Genomic DNA, 26,411 nt, shown 5'->3' on the forward strand with positions numbered 1-26,411 from the left:
TGATGGAGGTCAGTATAGATGGACTAATAGACCAAGTCCCACACACTGCTAGAAGCCCAAATATTTTTTCAGAGCTAGATGCAGAAAAAATTATATTCAATTTGCAACCTGATGGAGGTCAGTATAGATGCACTAATAGAACAAGTCCCACACACAGCTAGAAGCCCAAATATTTTTTCAGAGCTAGATGCAGAAAATAATTATATTGAATTTGCAACCTGATGGAGGTCAGTATAGATGGACTAATAGACGAAGTCCCACACACTGCTAGAAGCCCAAATATTTTTTCAGAGCTAGATGCAGAAAAAAATTATATTCAATTTGCAACCTGATGGAGGTCAGTATAGATGGACTAATAGAACAAGTCCCACACACTGCTAGAAGCCCAAATATGTTTTCAGAGCCAGAAGCAGAAAAAAAATATTTTTAATTTGCAACCTGATGGAGGTCAGTATAGATGGACTAATAGACCAAGTCCCACACACTGCTAGAAGACCAAATATTTTTTCAGAGCTAGGTACAGAAAAAAATTATATTCAATTTACAACCTGATGGAGGTCAGTATAGATGGACTAATAGACCAAGTCCCACACACTGCTAGAAGCCCAAATATTTTTTCAGAGCTAGATGCAGAAAATAATTATTTTTAATTTGCAACCTGATGGAGGTCAGTATAGATGGACTAATAGAACAAGTCCCACACACTGCTAGAAGCCCAAATATTTTTTCAGAGCTAGATGCAGAAAAAAATTATATTGAGTTTGCAACCTGATGGAGGTTAGTATAGATGCACTTATAGACCAAGTCCCACACACTGCTAGAAGCCCAAATATTTTTTTCAGAGCTAGATGCAGAAAAAAAATATTTTTAATTTGCAACCTGATGGAGTTCAGTATTGATGGACTAATAGAACAAGTCCCACACACTGCTAGAAGCCCAAATATTTTTTCAGAGCTAGATGCAGAAAAAAATTATATTCAATTTGCAACCTGATGGAGGTCAGTATAGATGGACTAATAGAACAAGTCCCACACACTGCTAGAAGCCCAAATATATTTTCAGAGCTAGATGCAGAAAAAAATTATATTCAATTTGCAACCTGATGGAGGTCAGTATAGATGGACTTATAGAACAAGTCCCACACACTGCTAGAAGACCAAATATTTTTTCAGAGCTAGATGCAGAAAAAAATTCTTTTTAATTTGCAACCTGATGGAGGTCAGTATAGATGGACTAATAGACCAAGTTCCACACACTGCTAGAAGACCAAATATTTTTTCAGAGTTAGATGCAGAAAAAAATTAATTTTACTTTGCAACCTGATGGAGGTCAGTATAGATGGACTAATAGACCAAGTCCCACACACTGCTAGAAGCCCAAATATTTTTTTAGAGCTAGATGCAGAAAAAATTATATTCAATTTGCAACCTGATGGAGGTCAGTATAGATGGACTAATAGACCAAGTCCCACACACTGCTAGATGCCCAAATATTTTTTCAGAGCTAGATGCAGAAAAAAAATATTTTTAATTTGCAACCTGATGGAGGTCAGTATAGATGGACTAATAGACCAAGTCCCACACACTGCTAGAAGCCCAAATATTTTTTCAGAGCTAGATACAGAAAAAAATTATTTTTAATTTGCAACCTGATGGAGGTCAGTATAGATGGACTAATAGACCAAGTCCCACACACTGCTAGAAGCCCAAATATTTTTTCAGAGCTAGATGCAGAAAAAAATTATATTCAATTTGCAACCTGATGGAGGTCAGTATAGATGGACTAATAGACCAAGTCCCACACACTGCTAGAAGCCCAAATATTTTTTCAGAGCTAGATGCAGAAAAAAATTATATTGAATTTGCAACCTGATGGAGGTCAGTATAGATGGACTAATAGATCAAGTCCCACACACTGCTAGAAGCCCAAATATTTTTTCAGAGCTAGATGCAGAAAAAATTATATTCAATTTGCAACCTGTTGGAGGTCAGTATAGATGGACTAATAGACCAAGTCCCACACACTGCTAGAAGCCCAAATATTTTTTCAGAGCTAGATGCAGAAAAAAATTATTTTTAATTTGCAACCTGATGGAGGTCAGTATAGATGGACTTATAGACCAAGTCCCACACACTGCTAGAAGCCCAAATATTTTTTCAGAGCTAGGTACAGAAAAAAATTATATTCAATTTACAACCTGATGGAGGTCAGTATAGATGGACTAATAGACCAAGTCCCACACACTGCTAGAAGCCCAAATATTTTTTCAGAGCTAGATGCAGAAAAAAATATTTTTAATTTGCAACCTGATGGAGGTCAGTATAGATGGACTAATAGACCAAGTCCCACACACTGCTAGAAGCCCAAATATTTTTTCAGAGCTAGATGCAGAAAATAATTATTTTTAATTTGCAACCTGATGGAGGTCAGTATAGATGGACTAATAGAACAAGTCCCACACACTGCTAGAAGCCCAAATATTTTTTCAGAGCTAGATGCAGAAAAAAATTATATTGAGTTTGCAACCTGATGGAGGTTAGTATAGATGCACTTATAGACCAAGTCCCACACACTGCTAGAAGCCCAAATATTTTTTTCAGAGCTAGATGCAGAAAAAAAATATTTTTAATTTGCAACCTGATGGAGTTCAGTATAGATGGACTAATAGAACAAGTCCCACACACTGCTAGAAGCCCAAATATTTTTTCAGAGCTAGATGCAGAAAAAAATTATATTCAATTTGCAACCTGATGGAGGTCAGTATAGATGGACTAATAGAACAAGTCCCACACACTGCTAGAAGCCCAAATATATTTTCAGAGCTAGATGCAGAAAAAAATTATATTCAATTTGCAACCTGATGGAGGTCAGTATAGATGGACTTATAGAACAAGTCCCACACACTGCTAGAAGACCAAATATTTTTTCAGAGCTAGATGCAGAAAAAAATTATTTTTAATTTGCAACCTGATGGAGGTCAGTATAGATGGACTAATAGACCAAGTTCCACACACTGCTAGAAGCCCAAATATTTTTTCAGAGCTAGATGCAGAAAAAATTATATTCAATTTGCAACCTGATGGAGGTCAGTATAGATGGACTAATAGACCAAGTCCCACACACTGCTAGATGCCCAAATATTTTTTCAGAGCTAGATGCAGAAAAAAATTATTTTAAATTTGCAACCTGACGGAGGTCAGTATAGATGGACAAATAGACTAAGTCCCACACACTGCTAGAAGCCCAAATATTTTTTCAGAGCTAGATGCAGAAAAAAATATTTTTAATTTGCAACCTGATGGAGGTCAGTATAGATGGACTAATAGACCTAGTCCCACACACTGCTTGAAGCCCAAATATTTTTTCAGAGCTAGAAGCAGAAAAAAAATATTTTTAATTTGCAACCTGATGGAGGTCAGTATAGATGGACTAAAAGACCAAGTCCCACACACTGCTAGAAGCCCAAATATTTTTTCAGAGCTAGATACAGAAAAAAATTATTTTTAATTTGCAACCTGATGGAGGTCAGTATAGATGGACTAATAGATCAAGTCCCACACACTGCTAGAAGCCCAAATATTTTTTCAGAGCTAGATGCAGAAAAAATTATATTCAATTTGCAACCTGATGGAGGTCAGTATAGATGGACTAATAGACCAAGTCCCACACACTGCTAGAAGCCCAAATATTTTTTCAGAGCTAGATGTAGAAAAAAATTATTTTTAATTTGCAACCTGATGGAGGTCAGTATAGATGGACTAATAGACCAAGTCCCACACACTGCTAGAAGACCAAATATTTTTTCAGAGCTAGATGCAGAAAAAAAATATTTTTAATTTGCAACCTGTTGGAGGTCAGTATAGATGGACTAATAGACCAAGTCCCACACACTACTAGAAGCCCAAATATTTTTTCAGAGCTAGATTCAGAAAAAAATATATTCAATTTGCAACCTGATGGAGGTCAGTATAGATGTACTAATATACCAAGTCCCACACACTGCTAGATGCCCAAATATTTTTTCAGAGCTAGATGCAGAAAAAAATTATTTTAAATTTGCAACCTGATGGAGGTCAGTATAGATGGACTAATAGACTAAGTCCCACACACTGCTAGAAGCACAAATATTTTTTCAGAGCTAGATGCAGAAAAAAAATATTTTTAATTTGCAACCTGATGGAGGTCAGTATAGATGGACTAATAGACCAAGTCCCACACACTGCTAGAAGCCCAAATATTTTTTCAGAGCTAGATATAGAAAAAATATATTTTTAATTTGCAACCTGATGGAGGTCAGTATAGATGGACTAATAGACCAAGTCCCACACACTGCTAGAAGCCCAAATATTTTTTCAGAGCTAGATGCAGAAAAAAATTATATTCAATTTGCAACCTGATGGAGGTCAGTATAGATGGACTAATAGACCAAGTCCCACACACTGCTAGAAGCCCAAATATTTTTTCAGAGCTAGATGCAGAAAAAAAGTTATATTGAATTTGCAACCTGATGGAGGTCAGTATAGATGGACTAATAGACCAAGTCTCACACTGCTAGAAGCCCAAATATTTTTTCAGAGCTAGATGCAGAAAAAAATTATTTTTAATTTGCAACCTGATGGAGGTCAGTATAGATGGACTTATAGACCAAGTCCCACACACTGCTAGAAGCCCAAATATTTTTTCAGAGCTAGATGCAGAAAAAAATATTTTTAATTTGCAACCTGATGGAGGTCAGTATAGATGGACTAATAGACCAAGTCCCACACACTGCTAGAAGCCCAAATATTTTTTCAGAGCTAGATGCAGAAAAAAATATTTTTAATTTGCAACCTGATGGAGGTCAGTATAGATGTACTAATAGACCAAGTCCCACACACTGCTAGAAGCCCAAATATTTTTTCAGAGCTAGATGCAGAAAATAATTATTTTTAATTTGCAACCTGATGGAGGTCAGTATAGATGGACTAATAGAACAAGTCCCACACACTGCTAGAAGCCCAAATATTTTTTCAGAGCTAGATGCAGAAAAAAATTATATTGAATTTGCAACCTGATGGAGGTTAGTATAGATGCACTTATAGACCAAGTCCCACACACTGCTAGAAGCCCAAATATTTTTTCAGAGCTAGAAGCAGAAAAAAAATATTTTTAATTTGCAACCTGATGGAGTTCAGTATAGATGGACTAATAGACCAAGTCCCACACACTGCTAGAAGCCCAAATATTTTTTCAGAGCTAGATGCAGAAAAAAATTATATTCAATTTGCAACCTGATGGAGGTCAGTATAGATGGACTTATAGAACAAGTCCCACACACTGCTAGAAGACCAAATATTTTTTCAGAGCTAGATGCAGAAAAAAATTCTATTCAATTTGCAACCTGATGGAGGTCAGTATAGATGGACTAATAGAACAAGTCCCACACACTGCTAGAAGCCCAAATATTTTTTCAGAGCTAGATGCAGAAAAAAATTATATTCAATTTGCAACCTGATGGAGGTCAGTATAGATGGACTTATAGAACAAGTCCCACACACTGCTAGAAGACCAAATATTTTTTCAGAGCTAGATGCAGAAAAAAATTATTTTTAATTTGCAACCTGATGGAGGTCAGTATAGATGGACTAATAGACCAAGTCCCACACACTGCTAGAAGCCCAAATATTTTTTCAGAGCTAGATGCAGAAAAAATTATATTCAATTTGCAACCTGATGGAGGTCAGTATAGATGGACTAATAGACCAAGTCCCACACACTGCTAGAAGCCCAAATATTTTTTCAGAGCTAGATGCAGAAAATAATTATTTTTAATTTGCAACCTGATGGAGGTCAGTATAGATGGACTAATAGAACAAGTCCCACACACTGCTAGAAGCCCAAATATTTTTTCAGAGCTAGATGCAGAAAAAAATTATATTGAGTTTGCAACCTGATGGAGGTTAGTATAGATGCACTTATAGACCAAGTCCCACACACTGCTAGAAGCCCAAATATTTTTTTCAGAGCTAGATGCAGAAAAAAAATATTTTTAATTTGCAACCTGATGGAGTTCAGTATTGATGGACTAATAGAACAAGTCCCACACACTGCTAGAAGCCCAAATATTTTTTCAGAGCTAGATGCAGAAAAAAATTATATTCAATTTGCAACCTGATGGAGGTCAGTATAGATGGACTAATAGAACAAGTCCCACACACTGCTAGAAGCCCAAATATATTTTCAGAGCTAGATGCAGAAAAAAATTATATTCAATTTGCAACCTGATGGAGGTCAGTATAGATGGACTTATAGAACAAGTCCCACACACTGCTAGAAGACCAAATATTTTTTCAGAGCTAGATGCAGAAAAAAATTCTTTTTAATTTGCAACCTGATGGAGGTCAGTATAGATGGACTAATAGACCAAGTTCCACACACTGCTAGAAGCCCAAATATTTTTTCAGAGCTAGATGCAGAAAAAATTATATTCAATTTGCAACCTGATGGAGGTCAGTATAGATGGACTAATAGACCAAGTCCCACACACTGCTAGATGCCCAAATATTTTTTCAGAGCTAGATGCAGAAAAAAATTATTTTAAATTTGCAACCTGACGGAGGTCAGTATAGATGGACAAATAGACTAAGTCCCACACACTGCTAGAAGCCCAAATATTTTTTCAGAGCTAGATGCAGAAAAAAATATTTTTAATTTGCAACCTGATGGAGGTCAGTATAGATGGACTAATAGACCTAGTCCCACACACTGCTTGAAGCCCAAATATTTTTTCAGAGCTAGAAGCAGAAAAAAAATATTTTTAATTTGCAACCTGATGGAGGTCAGTATAGATGGACTAAAAGACCAAGTCCCACACACTGCTAGAAGCCCAAATATTTTTTCAGAGCTAGATACAGAAAAAAATTATTTTTAATTTGCAACCTGATGGAGGTCAGTATAGATGGACTAATAGATCAAGTCCCACACACTGCTAGAAGCCCAAATATTTTTTCAGAGCTAGATGCAGAAAAAATTATATTCAATTTGCAACCTGATGGAGGTCAGTATAGATGGACTAATAGACCAAGTCCCACACACTGCTAGAAGCCCAAATATTTTTTCAGAGCTAGATGTAGAAAAAAATTATTTTTAATTTGCAACCTGATGGAGGTCAGTATAGATGGACTAATAGACCAAGTCCCACACACTGCTAGAAGACCAAATATTTTTTCAGAGCTAGATGCAGAAAAAAAATATTTTTAATTTGCAACCTGTTGGAGGTCAGTATAGATGGACTAATAGACCAAGTCCCACACACTACTAGAAGCCCAAATATTTTTTCAGAGCTAGATTCAGAAAAAAATATATTCAATTTGCAACCTGATGGAGGTCAGTATAGATGTACTAATATACCAAGTCCCACACACTGCTAGATGCCCAAATATTTTTTCAGAGCTAGATGCAGAAAAAAATTATTTTAAATTTGCAACCTGATGGAGGTCAGTATAGATGGACTAATAGACTAAGTCCCACACACTGCTAGAAGCACAAATATTTTTTCAGAGCTAGATGCAGAAAAAAAATATTTTTAATTTGCAACCTGATGGAGGTCAGTATAGATGGACTAATAGACCAAGTCCCACACACTTCTAGAAGCCCAAATATTTTTTCAGAGCTAGATATAGAAAAAATATATTTTTAATTTGCAACCTGATGGAGGTCAGTATAGATGGACTAATAGACCAAGTCCCACACACTGCTAGAAGCCCAAATATTTTTTCAGAGCTAGATGCAGAAAAAAATTATATTCAATTTGCAACCTGATGGAGGTCAGTATAGATGGACTAATAGACCAAGTCCCACACACTGCTAGAAGCCCAAATATTTTTTCAGAGCTAGATGCAGAAAAAAAGTTATATTGAATTTGCAACCTGATGGAGGTCAGTATAGATGGACTAATAGACCAAGTCTCACACTGCTAGAAGCCCAAATATTTTTTCAGAGCTAGATGCAGAAAAAAATTATTTTTAATTTGCAACCTGATGGAGGTCAGTATAGATGGACTTATAGACCAAGTCCCACACACTGCCAGAAGCCCAAATATTTTTTCAGAGCTAGATGCAGAAAAAAATATTTTTAATTTGCAACCTGATGGAGGTCAGTATAGATGGACTAATAGACCAAGTCCCACACACTGCTAGAAGCCCAAATATTTTTTCAGAGCTAGATGCAGAAAAAAATATTTTTAATTTGCAACCTGATGGAGGTCAGTATAGATGTACTAATAGACCAAGTCCCACACACTGCTAGAAGCCCAAATATTTTTTCAGAGCTAGATGCAGAAAATAATTATTTTTAATTTGCAACCTGATGGAGGTCAGTATAGATGGACTAATAGAACAAGTCCCACACACTGTTAGAAGCCCAAATATTTTTTCAGAGCTAGATGCAGAAAAAAATTATATTGAATTTGCAACCTGATGGAGGTTAGTATAGATGCACTTATAGACCAAGTCCCACACACTGCTAGAAGCCCAAATATTTTTTCAGAGCTAGAAGCAGAAAAAAAATATTTTTAATTTGCAACCTGATGGAGTTCAGTATAGATGGACTAATAGACCAAGTCCCACACACTGCTAGAAGCCCAAATATTTTTTCAGAGCTAGATGCAGAAAAAAATTATATTCAATTTGCAACCTGATGGAGGTCAGTATAGATGGACTTATAGAACAAGTCCCACACACTGCTAGAAGACCAAATATTTTTTCAGAGCTAGATGCAGAAAAAAATTCTATTCAATTTGCAACCTGATGGAGGTCAGTATAGATGGACTAATAGAACAAGTCCCACACACTGCTAGAAGCCCAAATATTTTTTCAGAGCTAGATGCAGAAAAAAATTATATTCAATTTGCAACCTGATGGAGGTCAGTATAGATGGACTTATAGAACAAGTCCCACACACTGCTAGAAGACCAAATATTTTTTCAGAGCTAGATGCAGAAAAAAATTATTTTTAATTTGCAACCTGATGGAGGTCAGTATAGATGGACTAATAGACCAAGTCCCACACACTGCTAGAAGCCCAAATATTTTTTCAGAGCTAGATGCAGAAAAAATTATATTCAATTTGCAACCTGATGGAGGTCAGTATAGATGGACTAATAGACCAAGTCCCACACACTGCTAGATGCCCAAATATTTTTTCAGAGCTAGATGCAGAAAAAAATTATTTTAAATTTGCAACCTGATGGAGGTCAGTATAGATGGACTAATAGACTAAGTCCCACACACTGCTAGAAGCCCAAATATTTTTTCAGAGCTAGATGCAGAAAAAAATATTTTTAATTTGCCTCCTGATGGAGGTCAGTATAGATGGACTAATAGACCTAGTCCCACACACTGCTTGAAGCCCAAATATTTTTTCAGAGCTAGATGCAGAAAAAAAATATTTTTAATTTGCAACCTGATGGAGGTCAGTATATATGGACTAAAAGACCAAGTCCCACACACTGCTAGAAGCCCAAATATTTTTTCAGAGCTATATAGAGAAAAAAATTATTTTTAATTTGCAACCTGATGGAGGTCAGTATAGATGGACTAATAGACCAAGTCCCACACACTGCTAGAAGCCCAAATATTTTTTCAGAGCTAGATGCAGAAAAAAATTATATTCAATTTGCAACCTGATGGAGGTCAGTATAGATGGACTAATAGACCAAGTCCCACACACTGCTAGAAGCCCAAATATTTTTTCAGAGCTAGATGCAGAAAAAAATTATATTGAATTTGCAACCTGATGGAGGTCAGTATAGATGGACTAATAGATCAAGTCCCACACACTGCTAGAAGCCCAAATATTTTTTCAGAGCTAGATGCAGAAAAAATTATATTCAATTTGCAGCCTGATGGAGGTCAGTATAGATGGACTAATAGACCAAGTCCCACACACTGCTAGAAGCCCAAATAATTTTTCAGAGCTAGATGTAGAAAAAAATTATTTTTAATTTGCAACCTGATGGAGGTCAGTATAGGTGGACTAATAGACCAAGTCCCACACACTGCTAGAAGACCAAATATTTTTTCAGAGCTAGATGCAGAAAAAAAATATTTTTAATTTGCAACCTGTTGGAGGTCAGTATAGATGGACTAATAGACCAAGTCCCACACACTGCTAGAAGCCCAAATATTTTTTCAGAGCTAGATTCAGAAAAAATTATATTCAATTTGCAACCTGATGGAGGTCAGTATAGATGGACTAATAGACCAAGTCCCACACACTGCTTGAAGCCCAAATATTTTTTCAGAGCTAGATGCAGAAAAAAAATATTTTTAATTTGCAACCTGATGGAGGTCAGTATAGATGGACTAATAGACCAAGTCCCACACACTGCTAGAAGCCCAAATATTTTTTCAGAGCTAGATACAGAAAAAAAATATTTTTAATTTGCAACCTCATGGAGGTCAGTATAGATGGACTAATAGACCAAGTCCCACACACTGCTAGAAGCCCAAATATTTTTTCAGAGCTAGATGCAGAAAAAAATTATATTGAATTTGCAACCTGATGGAGGTCAGTATAGATGGACTTTTAGACCAAGTCCCACACACTGCTAGAAGCCCAAATATTTTTTCAGAGCTAGGTACAGAAAAAAATTATATTCAATTTGAAACCTGATGGAGGTCAGTATAGATGGACTAATAGAACAAGTCCCACACACTGCTAGAAGCCCAAATATTTTTTCAGAGCTAGATGCATAAAAAAATTATATTGAATTTGCAACTTGATGGAGGTCAGTATAGATGGACTAATAGACCAAGTCCCACACACTGCTAGAAGCCCAAATATTTTTTCAGAGCTAGATGCAGAAAAAAATTATATTCAATTTGCAACCTGATGGAGGTCAGTATAGATGGACTAATAGAACAAGTCCCACACACTGCTAGAAGCCCAAATATTTTTTCAGAGCTAGATGCTGAAAAAAATTATATTCAATTTGCAACCTGATGGAGGTCAGTATAGATGGACTTATAGAACAAGTCCAACACACTGCTAGAAGACCAAATATTTTTTCAGAGCTAGATGCAGAAAAAAATTATATTCAATTTGCAACCTGATGGAGGTCAGTATAGATGGACTAATAGAACAAGTCCCACACACTGCTAGAAGCCCAAATATTTTTTCAGAGCTAGATGCAGAAAAAAATTATATTCAATTTGCAACCTGATGGAGGTCAGTATAGATGGACTTATAGAACAAGTCCCACACACTGCTAGAAGACCAAATATTTTTTCAGAGCTAGATGCAGAAAAAAATTATTTTAAATTTGCAACCTGATGGAGGTCAGTATAGATGGACTAATAGACTAAGTCCCACACACTGCTAGAAGCCCAAATATTTTTTCAGAGCTAGATGCAGAAAAAAATATTTTTAATTTGCCTCCTGATGGAGGTCAGTATAGATGGACTAATAGACCTAGTCCCACACACTGCTTGAAGCCCAAATATTTTTTCAGAGCTAGATGCAGAAAAAAAATATTTTTAATTTGCAACCTGATGGACGTCAGTATATATGGACTAAAAGACCAAGTCCCACACACTGCTAGAAGCCCAAATATTTTTTCAGAGCTAGATACAGAAAAAAATTATTTTTAATTTGCAACCTGATGGAGGTCAGTATAGATGGACTAATAGACCAAGTCCCACACACTGCTAGAAGCCCAAATATTTTTTCAGAGCTAGATGCAGAAAAAAATTATATTCAATTTGCAACCTGATGGAGGTCAGTATAGATGGACTAATAGACCAAGTCCCACACACTGCTAGAAGCCCAAATATTTTTTCAGAGCTAGATGCAGAAAAAAATTATATTGAATTTGCAACCTGATGGAGGTCAGTATAGATGGACTAATAGATCAAGTCCCACACACTGCTAGAAGCCCAAATATTTTTTCAGAGCTAGATGCAGAAAAAATTATATTCAATTTGCAACCTGATGGAGGTCAGTATAGATGGACTAATAGACCAAGTCCCACACACTGCTAGAAGCCCAAATATTTTTTCAGAGCTAGATGTAGAAAAAAATTATTTTTAATTTGCAACCTGATGGAGGTCAGTATAGATGGACTAATAGACCAAGTCCCACACACTGCTAGAAGACCAAATATTTTTTCAGAGCTAGATGCAGAAAAAAAATATTTTTAATTTGCAACCTGTTGGAGGTCAGTATAGATGGACTAATAGACCAAGTCCCACACACTGCTAGAAGCCCAAATATTTTTTCAGAGCTAGATTCAGAAAAAATTGTATTCAATTTGCAACCTGATGGAGGTCAGTATAGATGTACTAATAGACCAAGTCCCACACACTGCTAGATGCCCAAATATATTTTCAGAGCTAGATGCAAAAAAAAATATTTTTAATTTGCAAACTGATGGAGATCAGTATAGATGGACTAATAGAACAAGTCCCACACACTGCTTGAAGCCCAAATATTTTTTCAGAGCTAGATGCAGAAAAAAAATATTTTTAATTTGCAACCTGATGGAGGTCAGTATAGATGGACTAATAGACCAAGTCCCACACACTGCTAGAAGCCCAAATATTTTTTCAGAGCTAGATACAGAAAAAAAATATTTTTAATTTGCAACCTGATGGAGGTCAGTATAGATGGACTAATAGACCAAGTCCCACACACTGCTAGAAGCCCAAATATTTTTTCAGAGCTAGATGCAGAAAAAAATTATATTGAATTTGCAACCTGATGGAGGTCAGTATAGATGGACTTTTAGACCAAGTCCCACAAACTGCTAGAAGCCCAAATATTTTTTCAGAGCTAGGTACAGAAAAAAATTATATTCAATTTGAAACCTGATGGAGGTCAGTATAGATGGACTAATAGAACAAGTCCCACACACTGCTAGAAGCCCAAATATTTTTTCAGAGCTAGATGCATAAAAAAATTATATTGAATTTGCAACCTGATGGAGGTCAGTATAGATGGACTAATAGACCAAGTCCCATACACTGCTAGAAGACCAAATATTTTTTCAGAGCTAGATGCAGAAAAAAATTATATTCAATTTGCAACCTGATGGAGGTCAGTATAGATGGACTAATAGACCAAGTCCCACACACTGCTAGAAGACCAAATATTTTTTCAGAGCTAGATGCAGAAAAAAAATATTTTTAATTTGCAACCTGTTGGAGGTCAGTATAGATGGACTAATAGACCAAGTCCCACACACTGCTAGAAGCCCAAATATTTTTTCAGAGCTAGATTCACAAAAAATTATATTCAATTTGCAACCTGATGGAGGTCAGTATAGATGGACTAATAGACCAAGTCCCACACACTGGTAGATGCCCAAATAATTTTTCAGAGCTATATGCAGAAAAAAAATATTTTAAATTTGCAACCTGATGGAGGTCAGTATAGATGGACTAATAGACTAGGTCCCACACACTGCTAGAAGCCCAAATATTTTTTCAGAGCTAGATGCAGAAAAAAATATTTTTAATTTACAAACTGATGGAGGTCAGTATAGATGGACTTATAGAACAAGTCCCACACACTGCTAGAAGCCCAAATATGTTTTCAGAGCCAGAAGCAGAAAAAAATTATTTTTAATTTGCAACCTGATGGAGGTCAGTATAGATGGAATAATAGACCAAGTCCCACACACTGCTAGAAGACCAAATATTTTTTCAGAGCTAGATGCAGAAAAAAATTAATTTTACTTTGCAACCTGATGGAGGTCAGTATAGATGGACTAATAGACCAAGTCCCACACACTGCTAGAAGCCCAAATATTTTTTTAGAGCTAGATGCAGAAAAAATTAATTTTACTTTGCAACCTGATGGAGGTCAGTATAGATGGACTAATAGACCAAGTCCCACACACTGCTAGATGCCCAAATATTTTTTCAGAGCTAGATGCAGAATAAAATTATTTTAAATTTGCAACCTGATGGAGGTCAGTATAGATGGACTAATAGACTAAGTCCCACACACTGCTAGAAGCCCAAATATTTTTTCAGAGCTAGATGCAGAAAAAAAATATTTTTAATTTGCAACCTGATGGAGGTCAGTATAGATGGACTAATAGACAAAGTCCCACACACTGCTAGAAGCCCAAATATTTTTTCAGAGCTAGATACAGAAAAAAATTATTTTTAATTTGCAACCTGATGGAGGTCAGTATAGATGGACTAATAGACCAAGTCCCACACACTGCTAGAAGCCCAAATATTTTTTCGGAGCTAGATGCAGAAAAAAATTATATTCAATTTGCAACCTGATGGAGGTCAGTATAGATGGACTAATAGACCAAGTCCCACACACTGCTAGAAGCCCAAATATTTTTTTAGAGCTAGATGCAGAAAAAATTATATTCAATTTGCAACCTGATGGAGGTCAGTATAGATGGACTAATAGACCAAGTCCCACACCCTGCTAGATGCCCAAATATTTTTTCAGAGCTAGATGCAGAATAAAATTATTTTAAATTTGCAACCTGATGGAGGTCAGTATAGATGGACTAATAGACTAAGTCCCACACACTGCTAGAAGCCCAAATATTTTTTCAGAGCTTGATGCAGAAAAAAAATATTTTTAATTTGCAACCTGATGGAGGTCAGTATAGATGGACTAATAGACCAAGTCCCACACACTGCTAGAAGCCCAAATATTTTTTCAGAGCTAGATACAGAAAAAAATTATATTGAATTTGCAACCTGATGGAGGTCAGTATAGATGGACTAATAGATCAAGTCCCACACACTGCTAGAAGCCCAAATATTTTTTCAGAGCTAGATGCAGAAAAAATTATATTCAATTTGCAACCTGATGGAGGTCAGTATAGATGGACTAATAGACCAAGTCCCACACACTGCTAGAAGCCCAAATATTTTTTCAGAGCTAGATGCAGAAAAAAATTATATTGAATTTGCAACCTGATGGAGGTCAGTATAGATGGACTAATAGACCAAGTCTCACACTGCTAGAAGCCCAAATATTTTTTCAGAGCTAGATGCAGAAAAAAATTATTTTTAATTTGCAACCTGATGGAGGTCAGTATAGATGGACTTATAGACCAAGTCCCACACACTGCTAGAAGCCCAAATATTTTTTCAGAGCTAGATGAAGAAAAAAATTATATTGAATTTGCAACCTGATGGAGGTTAGTATAGATGCACTTATAGACCAAGTCCCACACACTGCTAGAAGCCCAAATAGTTTTTCAGAGCTAGATGCAGAAAAAAAATATTTTTAATTTGCAACCTGATGGAGTTCAGTATAGATGGACTAATAGACCAAGTCCCACACACTGCTAGAAGCCCAAATATTTTTTCAGAGCTAGATGCAGAAAAAAATTATATTCAATTTGCAACCTGATGGAGGTCAGTATAGATGGACTTATAGAACAAGTCCCACACACTGCTAGAAGCCCAAATATTTTTTCAGAGCTAGATGCAGAAAAAAAATATTTTTAATTTGCAACCTGATGGAGGTCAGTATAGATGGACTAATAGACCAAGTCCCACACACTGCTAGAAGCCCAAATATTTTTTCAGAGCTAGATTCACAAAAAATTATATTCAATTTGCAACCTGATGGAGGTCAGTATAGATGGACTAATAGACCAAGTCCCACACACTGGTAGATGCCCAAATATTTTTTCAGAGCTATATGCAGAAAAAAAATATTTTAAATTTGCAACCTGATGGAGGTCAGTATAGAAGGACTAATAGACTAGGTCCCACACACTGCTAGAAGCCCAAATATTTTTTCAGAGCTAGATGCAGAAAAAAATATTTTTAATTTACAAACTGATGGAGGTCAGTATAGATGGACTTACAGAACAAGTCCCACACACTGCTAGAAGCCCAAATATGTTTTCAGAGCCAGAAGCAGAAAAAAAATATTTTTAATTTGCAACCTGATGGAGGTCAGTATAGATGGACTAATAGACCAAGTCCCACACACTGCTAGAAGCCCAAATATTTTTTCAGAGCTAGATGCAGAAAAAATTATTTTTAATTTGCAACCTGATGGAGGTCAGTATAGATGGAATAATAGACCAAGTCCCACACACTGCTAGAAGACCAAATATTTTTTCAGAGCTAGATGCAGAAAAAAATTAATTTTACTTTGCAACCTGATGGTGGTCAGTATAGATGGACTAATAGACCAAGTCCCACACACTGCTAGAAGCCCAAATATTTTTTTAGAGCTAGATGCAGAAAAAATTATATTCAATTTGCAACCTGATGGAGGTCAGTATAGATGGACTAATAGACCAAGTCCCACACACTGCTAGATGCCCAAATATTTTTTCAGAGCTAGATGCAGAATAAAATTATTTTAAATTTGCAACCTGATGGAGGTCAGTATAGATGGACTAATAGACTAAGTCCCACACACTGCTAGAAGCCCAAATATTTTTTCAGAGCTAGATGCAGAAAAAAAATATTTTTAATTTGCAACCTGATGGAGGTCAGTATAGATGGACTAATAGACAAAGTCCCACACACTGCTAGAAGCCCAAATATTTTTTCAGAGCTAGATACAGAAAAAAATTATTTTTAATTTGCAACCTGATGGAGGTCAGTATAGATGGACTAATAGACCAAGTCCCACACACTGCTAGAAGCCCAAATATTTTTTCGGAGCTAGATGCAGAAAAAAATTATATTCAATTTGCAACCTGATGGAGGTCAGTATAGATGGACTAATAGACCAAGTCCCACACACTGCTAGAAGCCCAAATATTTTTTTAGAGCTAGATGCAGAAAAAATTATATTCAATTTGCAACCTGATGGAGGTCAGTATAGATGGACTAATAGACCAAGTCCCACACACTGCTAGATGCCCAAATATTTTTTCAGAGCTAGATGCAGAATAAAATTATTTTAAATTTGCAACCTGATGGAGGTCAGTATAGATGGACTAATAGACTAAGTCCCACACACTGCTAGAAGCCCAAATATTTTTTCAGAGCTAGATGCAGAAAAAAAATATTTTTAATTTGCAACCTGATGGAGGTCAGTATAGATGGACTAATAGACAAAGTCCCACACACTGCTAGAAGCCCAAATATTTTTTCAGAGCTAGATACAGAAAAAAATTATTTTTAATTTGCAACCTGATGGAGGTCAGTATAGATGGACTAATAGACCAAGTCCCACACACTGCTAGAAGCCCAAATATTTTTTCGGAGCTAGATGCAGAAAAAAATTATATTCAATTTGCAACCTGATGGAGGTCAGTATAGATGGACTAATAGACCAAGTCCCACACACTGCTAGAAGCCCAAATATTTTTTTAGAGCTAGATGCAGAAAAAATTATATTCAATTTGCAACCTGATGGAGGTCAGTATAGATGGACTAATAGACCAAGTCCCACACCCTGCTAGATGCCCAAATATTTTTTCAGAGCTAGATGCAGAATAAAATTATTTTAAATTTGCAACCTGATGGAGGTCAGTATAGATGGACTAATAGACTAAGTCCCACACACTGCTAGAAGCCCAAATATTTTTTCAGAGCTAGATGCAGAAAAAAAATATTTTTAATTTGCAACCTGATGGAGGTCAGTATAGATGGACTAATAGACCAAGTCCCACACACTGCTAGAAGCCCAAATATTTTTTCAGAGCTAGATACAGAAAAAAATTATATTGAATTTGCAACCTGATGGAGGTCAGTATAGATGGACTAATAGACCAAGTCCCACACACTGCTAGAAGCCCAAATATTTTTTCAGAGCTAGATGCAGAAAAAAAATATTTTTAATTTGCAACCTGATGGAGGTCAGTATAGATGGACTAATAGACAAAGTCCCACACACTGCTAGAAGCCCAAATATTTTTTCAGAGCTAGATACAGAAAAAAATTATTTTTAATTTGCAACCTGATGGAGGTCAGTATAGATGGACTAATAGACCAAGTCCCACACACTGCTAGAAGCCCAAATATTTTTTCGGAGCTAGATGCAGAAAAAAATTATATTCAATTTGCAACCTGATGGAGGTCAGTATAGATGGACTAATAGACCAAGTCCCACACACTGCTAGAAGCCCAAATATTTTTTTAGAGCTAGATGCAGAAAAAATTATATTCAATTTGCAACCTGATGGAGGTCAGTATAGATGGACTAATAGACCAAGTCCCACACACTGCTAGATGCCCAAATATTTTTTCAGAGCTAGATGCAGAATAAAATTATTTTAAATTTGCAACCTGATGGAGGTCAGTATAGATGGACTAATAGACTAAGTCCCACACACTGCTAGAAGCCCAAATATTTTTTCAGAGCTAGATGCAGAAAAAAAATATTTTTAATTTGCAACCTGATGGAGGTCAGTATAGATGGACTAATAGACAAAGTCCCACACACTGCTAGAAGCCCAAATATTTTTTCAGAGCTAGATACAGAAAAAAATTATTTTTAATTTGCAACCTGATGGAGGTCAGTATAGATGGACTAATAGACCAAGTCCCACACACTGCTAGAAGCCCAAATATTTTTTCGGAGCTAGATGCAGAAAAAAATTATATTCAATTTGCAACCTGATGGAGGTCAGTATAGATGGACTAATAGACCAAGTCCCACACACTGCTAGAAGCCCAAATATTTTTTTAGAGCTAGATGCAGAAAAAATTATATTCAATTTGCAACCTGATGGAGGTCAGTATAGATGGACTAATAGACCAAGTCCCACACCCTGCTAGATGCCCAAATATTTTTTCAGAGCTAGATGCAGAATAAAATTATTTTAAATTTGCAACCTGATGGAGGTCAGTATAGATGGACTAATAGACTAAGTCCCACACACTGCTAGAAGCCCAAATATTTTTTCAGAGCTAGATGCAGAAAAAAAATATTTTTAATTTGCAACCTGATGGAGGTCAGTATAGATGGACTAATAGACCAAGTCCCACACACTGCTAGAAGCCCAAATATTTTTTCAGAGCTAGATACAGAAAAAAATTATATTGAATTTGCAACCTGATGGAGGTCAGTATAGATGGACTAATAGACCAAGTCCCACACACTGCTAGAAGCCCAAATATTTTTTCAGAGCTAGATGCAGAAAAAAATTATATTGAATTTGCAACCTGATGGAGGTCAGTATAGATGGACTAATAGACCAAGTCTCACACTGCTAGAAGCCCAAATATTTTTTCAGAGCTAGATGCAGAAAAAAATTATTTTTAATTTGCAACCTGATGGAGGTCAGTATAGATGGACTTATAGACCAAGTCCCACACACTGCTAGAAGCCCAAATATTTTTTCAGAGCTAGATGAAGAAAAAAATTATATTGAATTTGCAACCTGATGGAGGTTAGTATAGATGCACTTATAGACCAAGTCCCACACACTGCTAGAAGCCCAAATAGTTTTTCAGAGCTAGATGCAGAAAAAAAATATTTTTAATTTGCAACCTGATGGAGTTCAGTATAGATGGACTAATAGACCAAGTCCCACACACTGCTAGAAGCCCAAATATTTTTTCAGAGCTAGATGCAGAAAAAAATTATATTCAATTTGCAACCTGATGGAGGTCAGTATAGATGGACTAATAGAACAAGTCCCACACACTGCTAGAAGCCCAAATATTTTTTCAGAGCTAGATGCAGAAAAAAATTATATTCAATTTGCAACCTGATGGAGGTCAGTATAGATGGACTTATAGAACAAGTCCCACACACTGCTAGAAGACCAAATATTTTTTCAGAGCTAGATGCAGAAAAAAATTATTTTTAATTTGCAACCTGATGGAGGTCAGTATAGATGGACAAATAGACCAAGTCCCACACACTGCTAGAAGCCCAAATATTTTTTCAGAGCTAGATTCAGAAAAAATTATATTCAATTTGCAACCTGATGGAGGTCAGTATAGATGGACTAATAGACCAAGTCCCACACACTGCTAGATGCCCAAATATTTTTTCAGAGCTATATGCAGAAAAAAAATATTTTAAATTTGCAACCTGATGGAGGTCAGTATAGATGGACTAATAGACTAAGTCCCACACACTGCTAGAAGCCCAAATATTTTTTCAGAGCTAGATGCAGAAAAAAATATTTTTAATTTACAAACTGATGGAGGTCAGTATAGATGGACTAATAGAACAAGTCCCACACACTGCTAGAAGCCCAAATATGTTTTCAGAGCCAGAAGCAGAAAAAAAATATTTTTAATTTGCAACCTGATGGAGGTCAGTATAGATGGACTAATAGACCAAGTCCCACACACTGCTAGAAGCCCAAATATTTTTTCAGAGCTAGATGCAGAAAAAATTATTTTTAATTTGCAACCTGATGGAGGTCAGTATAGATGGAATAATAGACCAAGTCCCACACACTGCTAGAAGACCAAATATTTTTTCAGAGCTAGATGCAGAAAAAAATTTATTTTACTTTGCAACCTGATGGAGGTCAGTATAGATGGACTAATAGACCAAGTCCCACACACTGCTAGAAGCCCAAATATTTTTTTAGAGCTAGATGCAGAAAAAATTATATTCAATTTGCAACCTGATGGAGGTCAGTATAGATGGACTAATAGACCAAGTCCCACACACTGCTAGATGCCCATATATTTTTTCAGAGCTAGATGCAGAATAAAATTATTTTAAATTTGCAACCTGATGGAGGTCAGTATAGATGGACTAATAGACTAAGTCCCACACACTGCTAGAAGCCCAAATATTTTTTCAGAGCTAGATACAGAAAAAAAATATTTTTAATTTGCAACCTGATGGAGGTCAGTATAGATGGACTAATAGACCAAGTCCCACACACTGCTAGAAGCCCAAATATTTTTTCAGAGCTAGATACAGAAAAAAATTATTTTTAATTTGCAACCTGATGGAGGTCAGTATAGATTGACTAATAGACCAAGTCCCACACACTGCTAGAAGCCCAAATATTTTTTCAGAGCTAGATGCAGAAAAAAATTATATTCAATTTGCAACCTGATGGAGGTCAGTATAGATGGACTAATAGACCAAGTCCCACACACTGCTAGAAGCCCAAATATTTTTTCAGAGCTAGATGCAGAAAAAAATTATATTCAATTTGCAACCTGATGGAGGTCAGTATAGATGGACTAATAGACCAAGTCCCACACACTGCTAGAAGCCCAAATATTTTTTTAGAGCTAGATGCAGAAAAAATTATATTTAATTTGCAACCTGATGGAGGTCAGTATAGATGGACTAATAGACCAAGTCCCACACACTGCTAGATGCCCAAATATTTTTTCAGAGCTAGATGCAGAATAAAATTATTTTAAATTTGCAACCTGATGGAGGTCAGTATAGATGGACTAATAGACTAAGTCCCACACACTGCTAGAAGCCCAAATATTTTTTCAGAGCTAGATGCAGAAAAAAAATATTTTTAATTTGCAACCTGATGGAGGTCAGTATAGATGGACTAATAGACCAAGTCCCACACACTGCTAGAAGCCCAAATATTTTTTCAGAGCTAGATACAGAAAAAAATTATATTGAATTTGCAACCTGATGGAGGTCAGTATAGATGGACTAATAGATCAAGTCCCACACACTGCTAGAAGCCCAAATATTTTTTCAGAGCTAGATGCAGAAAAAATTATATTCAATTTGCAACCTGATGGAGGTCAGTATAGATGGACTAATAGACCAAGTCCCACACACTGCTAGAAGCCCAAATATTTTTTCAGAGCTAGATGCAGAAAAAAATTATATTGAATTTGCAACCTGATGGAGGTCAGTATAGATGGACTAATAGACCAAGTCTCACACTGCTAGAAGCCCAAATATTTTTTCAGAGCTAGATGCAGAAAAAAATTATTTTTAATTTGCAACCTGATGGAGGTCAGTATAGATGGACTTATAGACCAAGTCCCACACACTGCTAGAAGCCCAAATATTTTTTCAGAGCTAGATGAAGAAAAAAATTATATTGAATTTGCAACCTGATGGAGGTTAGCATAGATGCACTTATAGATCAAGTCCCACACACTGCTAGAAGCCCAAATAGTTTTTCAGAGCTAGATGCAGAAAAAAAATATTTTTAATTTGCAACCTGATGGAGTTCAGTATAGATGGACTAATAGACCAAGTCCCACACACTGCTAGAAGCCCAAATATTTTTTCAGAGCTAGATGCAGAAAAAAATTATATTCAATTTGCAACCTGATGGAGGTCAGTATAGATGGACTAATAGAACAAGTCCCACACACTGCTAGAAGCCCAAATATTTTTTCAGAGCTAGATGCAGAAAAAAATTATATTCAATTTGCAACCTGATGGAGGTCAGTATAGATGGACTTATAGAACAAGTCCCACACACTGCTAGAAGACCAAATATTTTTTCAGAGCTAGATGCAGAAAAAAATTATTTTTAATTTGCAACCTGATGGAGGTCAGTATAGATGGACAAATAGACCAAGTCCCACACACTGCTAGAAGCCCAAATATTTTTTCAGAGCTAGATGCAGAAAAAATTATATTCAATTTGCAACCTGATGGAGGTCAGTATAGATGGACTAATAGACCAAGTCCCACACACTGCTAGATGCCCAAATATTTTTTCAGAGCTAGATGCAGAAAAAAATTATTTTAAATTTGCAACCTGATGGAGGTCAGTATAGATGGACTAATAGACTAAGTCCCACACACTGCTAGAAGCCCAAATATTTTTTCAGAGCTAGATGCAGAAAAAAATATTTTTAATTTGCAACCTGATGGAGGTCAGTATAGATGGAATAATAGACCTAGTCCCACACACTGCTTGAAGCCCAAATATTTTTTCAGAGCTAGATGCAGAAAATAAATATTTTTAATTTGCAACCTGATGGAGGTCAGTATAGATGGACTAAAAGACCAAGTCCCACACACTGCTAGAAGCCCAAATATTTTTTCAGAGCTAGATACAGAAATAAATTATTTTTAATTTGCAACCTGATGGAGGTCAGTATAGATGGACTAATAGACCAAGTCCCACACACTGCTAGAAGCCCAAATATTTTTTCAGAGCTAGATGCAGAAAAAAATTATATTCAATTTGCAACCTGATGGAGGTCAGTATAGATGGACTAATAGATCAAGTCCCACACACTGCTAGAAGCCCAAATATTTTTTCAGAGCTAGATGCAGAAAAAATTATATTCAATTTGCAACCTGATGGAGGTCAGTATAGATGGACTAATAGACCAAGTCCCACACACTGCTAGAAGCCCAAATATTTTTTCAGAGCTAGATGTAGAAAAAAATTATTTTTAATTTGCAACCTGATGGAGGTCAGTATAGATGGACTAATAGACCAAGTCCCACACACTGCTAGAAGACCAAATATTTTTTCAGAGCTAGATGCAGAAAAAAAATATTTTTAATTTGCAACCTGTTGGAGGTCAGTATAGATGGACTAATAGACCAAGTCCCACACACTGCTAGAAGCCCAAATATTTTTTCAGAGCTAGATTCAGAAAAAATTATATTCAATTTGCAACCTGATGGAGGTCAGTATAGATGCACTAATAGACCAAGTCCCACACACTGCTAGATGCCCAAATATTTTTTCAGAGCTAGATGCAGAAAAAAATTATTTTAAATTTTCAACCTGATGGAGGTCAGTATAGATGGACTAATAGACTAAGTCCCACACACTGCTAGAAGCCCAAATATTTTTCAGAGCTAGATGCAGAAAAAAATATTTTTAATTTGCAAACTGATGAAGATCAGTATAGATGGACTAATAGACCAAGTCCCACACACTGCTAGAAGCCCAAATATTTTTTCAGAGCTAGATGCAGAAAAAAAATATTTTTAATTTGCAACCTGATGGAGGTCAGTATAGATGGACTAATAGACCAAGTCCCACACACTGCTAGAAGCCCAAATATTTTTTCAGAGCTAGATACAGAAAAAAAATATTTTTAATTTGCAACCTGATGGAGGTCAGTATAGATGGACTAATAGACCAAGTCCCACACACTGCTAGAAGCCCAAATATTTTTTCAGAGCTAGATGCAGAAAAAAATTATATTGAATTTGCAACCTGATGGAGGTCAGTATAGATGGACTAATAGATCAAGTCCCACACACTGCTAGAAGCCCAAATATGTTTTCAGAGCCAGAAGCAGAAAAAAAATATTTTTAATTTGCAACCTGATGGAGGTCAGTATGGATGGAATAATAGACCAAGTCCCACACACTGCTAGAAGCCCAAATATTTTTTCAGAGCTAGATGCAGAAAAAATTATTTTTAATTTGCAACCTGATGGAGGTCAGTATAGATGGAATAATAGACCAAGTCCCACACACTGCTAGAAGACCAAATATTTTTTCAGAGCTAGATGCAGAAAAAAATTAATTTTACTTTGCAACCTGATGGAGGTCAGTATAGATGGACTAATAGACCAAGTCCCACACACTGCAAGAAGCCCAAATATTTTTTTAGAGCTAGATGCAGAAAAAATTATATTCAATTTGCAACCTGATGGAGGTCAGTATATATGGACTAATAGACCAAGTCCCACACACTGCTAGATGCCCAAATATTTTTTCACAGCTAGATGCAGAATAAAATTATTTTAAATTTGCAACCTGATGGAGGTCAGTATAGATGGACTAATAGACTAAGTCCCACACACTGCTAGAAGCCCAAATATTTTTTCAGAGCTAGATGCAGAAAAAAAATATTTTTAATTTGCAACCTGATGGAGGTCAGTATAGATGGACTAATAGACCAAGTCCCACACACTGCTAGAAGCCCAAATATTTTTTCAGAGCTAGATACAGAAAAAAATTATTTTTAATTTGCAACCTGATGGAGGTCAGTATAGATGGACTAATAGACCAAGTCCCACACACTGCTAGAAGCCCAAATATTTTTTCAGAGCTAGATGCAGAAAAAAATTATATTCAATTTGCAACCTGATGGAGGTCAGTATAGATGGACTAATAGACCAAGTCCCACACACTGCTAGAAGCCCAAATATTTTTTCAGAGCTAGATGCAGAAAAAAATTATATTGAATTTGCAACCTGATGGAGGTCAGTATAGATGGACTAATAGATCAAGTCCCACACACTGCTAGAAGCCCAAATATTTTTTCAGAGCTAGATGCAGAAAAAATTATATTCAATTTGCAACCTGATGGAGGTCAGTATAGATGGACTAATAGACCAAGTCCCACACACTGCTAGAAGCCCAAATATTTTTTCAGAGCTAGATGCAGAAAAAAATTATATTGAATTTGCAACCTGATGGAGGTCAGTATAGATGGACTAATAGACCAAGTCTCACACTGCTAGAAGCCCAAATATTTTTTCAGAGCTAGATGCAGAAAAAAATTATTTTTAATTTGCAACCTGATGGAGGTCAGTATAGATGGACTTATAGACCAAGTCCCACACACTGCTAGAAGCCCAAATATTTTTTCAGAGCTAGATGAAGAAAAAAATTATATTGAATTTGCAACCTGATGGAGGTTAGTATAGATGCACTTATAGACCAAGTCCCACACACTGCTAGAAGCCCAAATAGTTTTTCAGAGCTAGATGCAGAAAAAAAATATTTTTAATTTGCAACCTGATGGAGTTCAGTATAGATGGACTAATAGACCAAGTCCCACACACTGCTAGAAGCCCAAATATTTTTTCAGAGCTAGATGCAGAAAAAAATTATATTCAATTTGCAACCTGATGGAGGTCAGTATAGATGGACTAATAGAACAAGTCCCACACACTGCTAGAAGCCCAAATATTTTTTCAGAGCTAGATGCAGAAAAAAATTATATTCAATTTGCAACCTGATGGAGGTCAGTATAGATGGACTTATAGAACAAGTCCCACACACTGCTAGAAGACCAAATATTTTTTCAGAGCTAGATGCAGAAAAAAATTATTTTTAATTTGCAACCTGATGGAGGTCAGTATAGATGGACAAATAGACCAAGTCCCACACACTGCTAGAAGCCCAAATATTTTTTCAGAGCTAGATGCAGAAAAAATTATATTCAATTTGCAACCTGATGGAGGTCAGTATAGATGGACTAATAGACCAAGTCCCACACACTGCTAGATGCCCAAATATTTTTTCAGAGCTAGATGCAGAAAAAAATTATTTTAAATTTGCTACCTGATGGAGGTCAGTATAGATGGACTAATAGACTAAGTCCCACACACTGCTAGAAGCCCAAATATTTTTTCAGAGCTAGATGCAGAAAAAAATATTTTTAATTTGCAACCTGATGGAGGTCAGTATAGATGGAATAATAGACCTAGTCCCACACACTGCTTGAAGCCCAAATATTTTTTCAGAGCTAGATGCAGAAAATAAATATTTTTAATTTGCAACCTGATGGAGGTCAGTATAGATGGACTAAAAGACCAAGTCCCACACACTGCTAGAAGCCCAAATATTTTTTCAGA

The sequence above is a fragment of the Phyllobates terribilis genome, unplaced genomic scaffold, assembly GCF_046119375.1.
Source record: "Phyllobates terribilis strain yellow unplaced genomic scaffold, ASM4611937v1 Scaffold_12__6_contigs__length_324123572, whole genome shotgun sequence".
Classification (NCBI taxonomy): Eukaryota; Metazoa; Chordata; class Amphibia; order Anura; family Dendrobatidae; genus Phyllobates; species Phyllobates terribilis.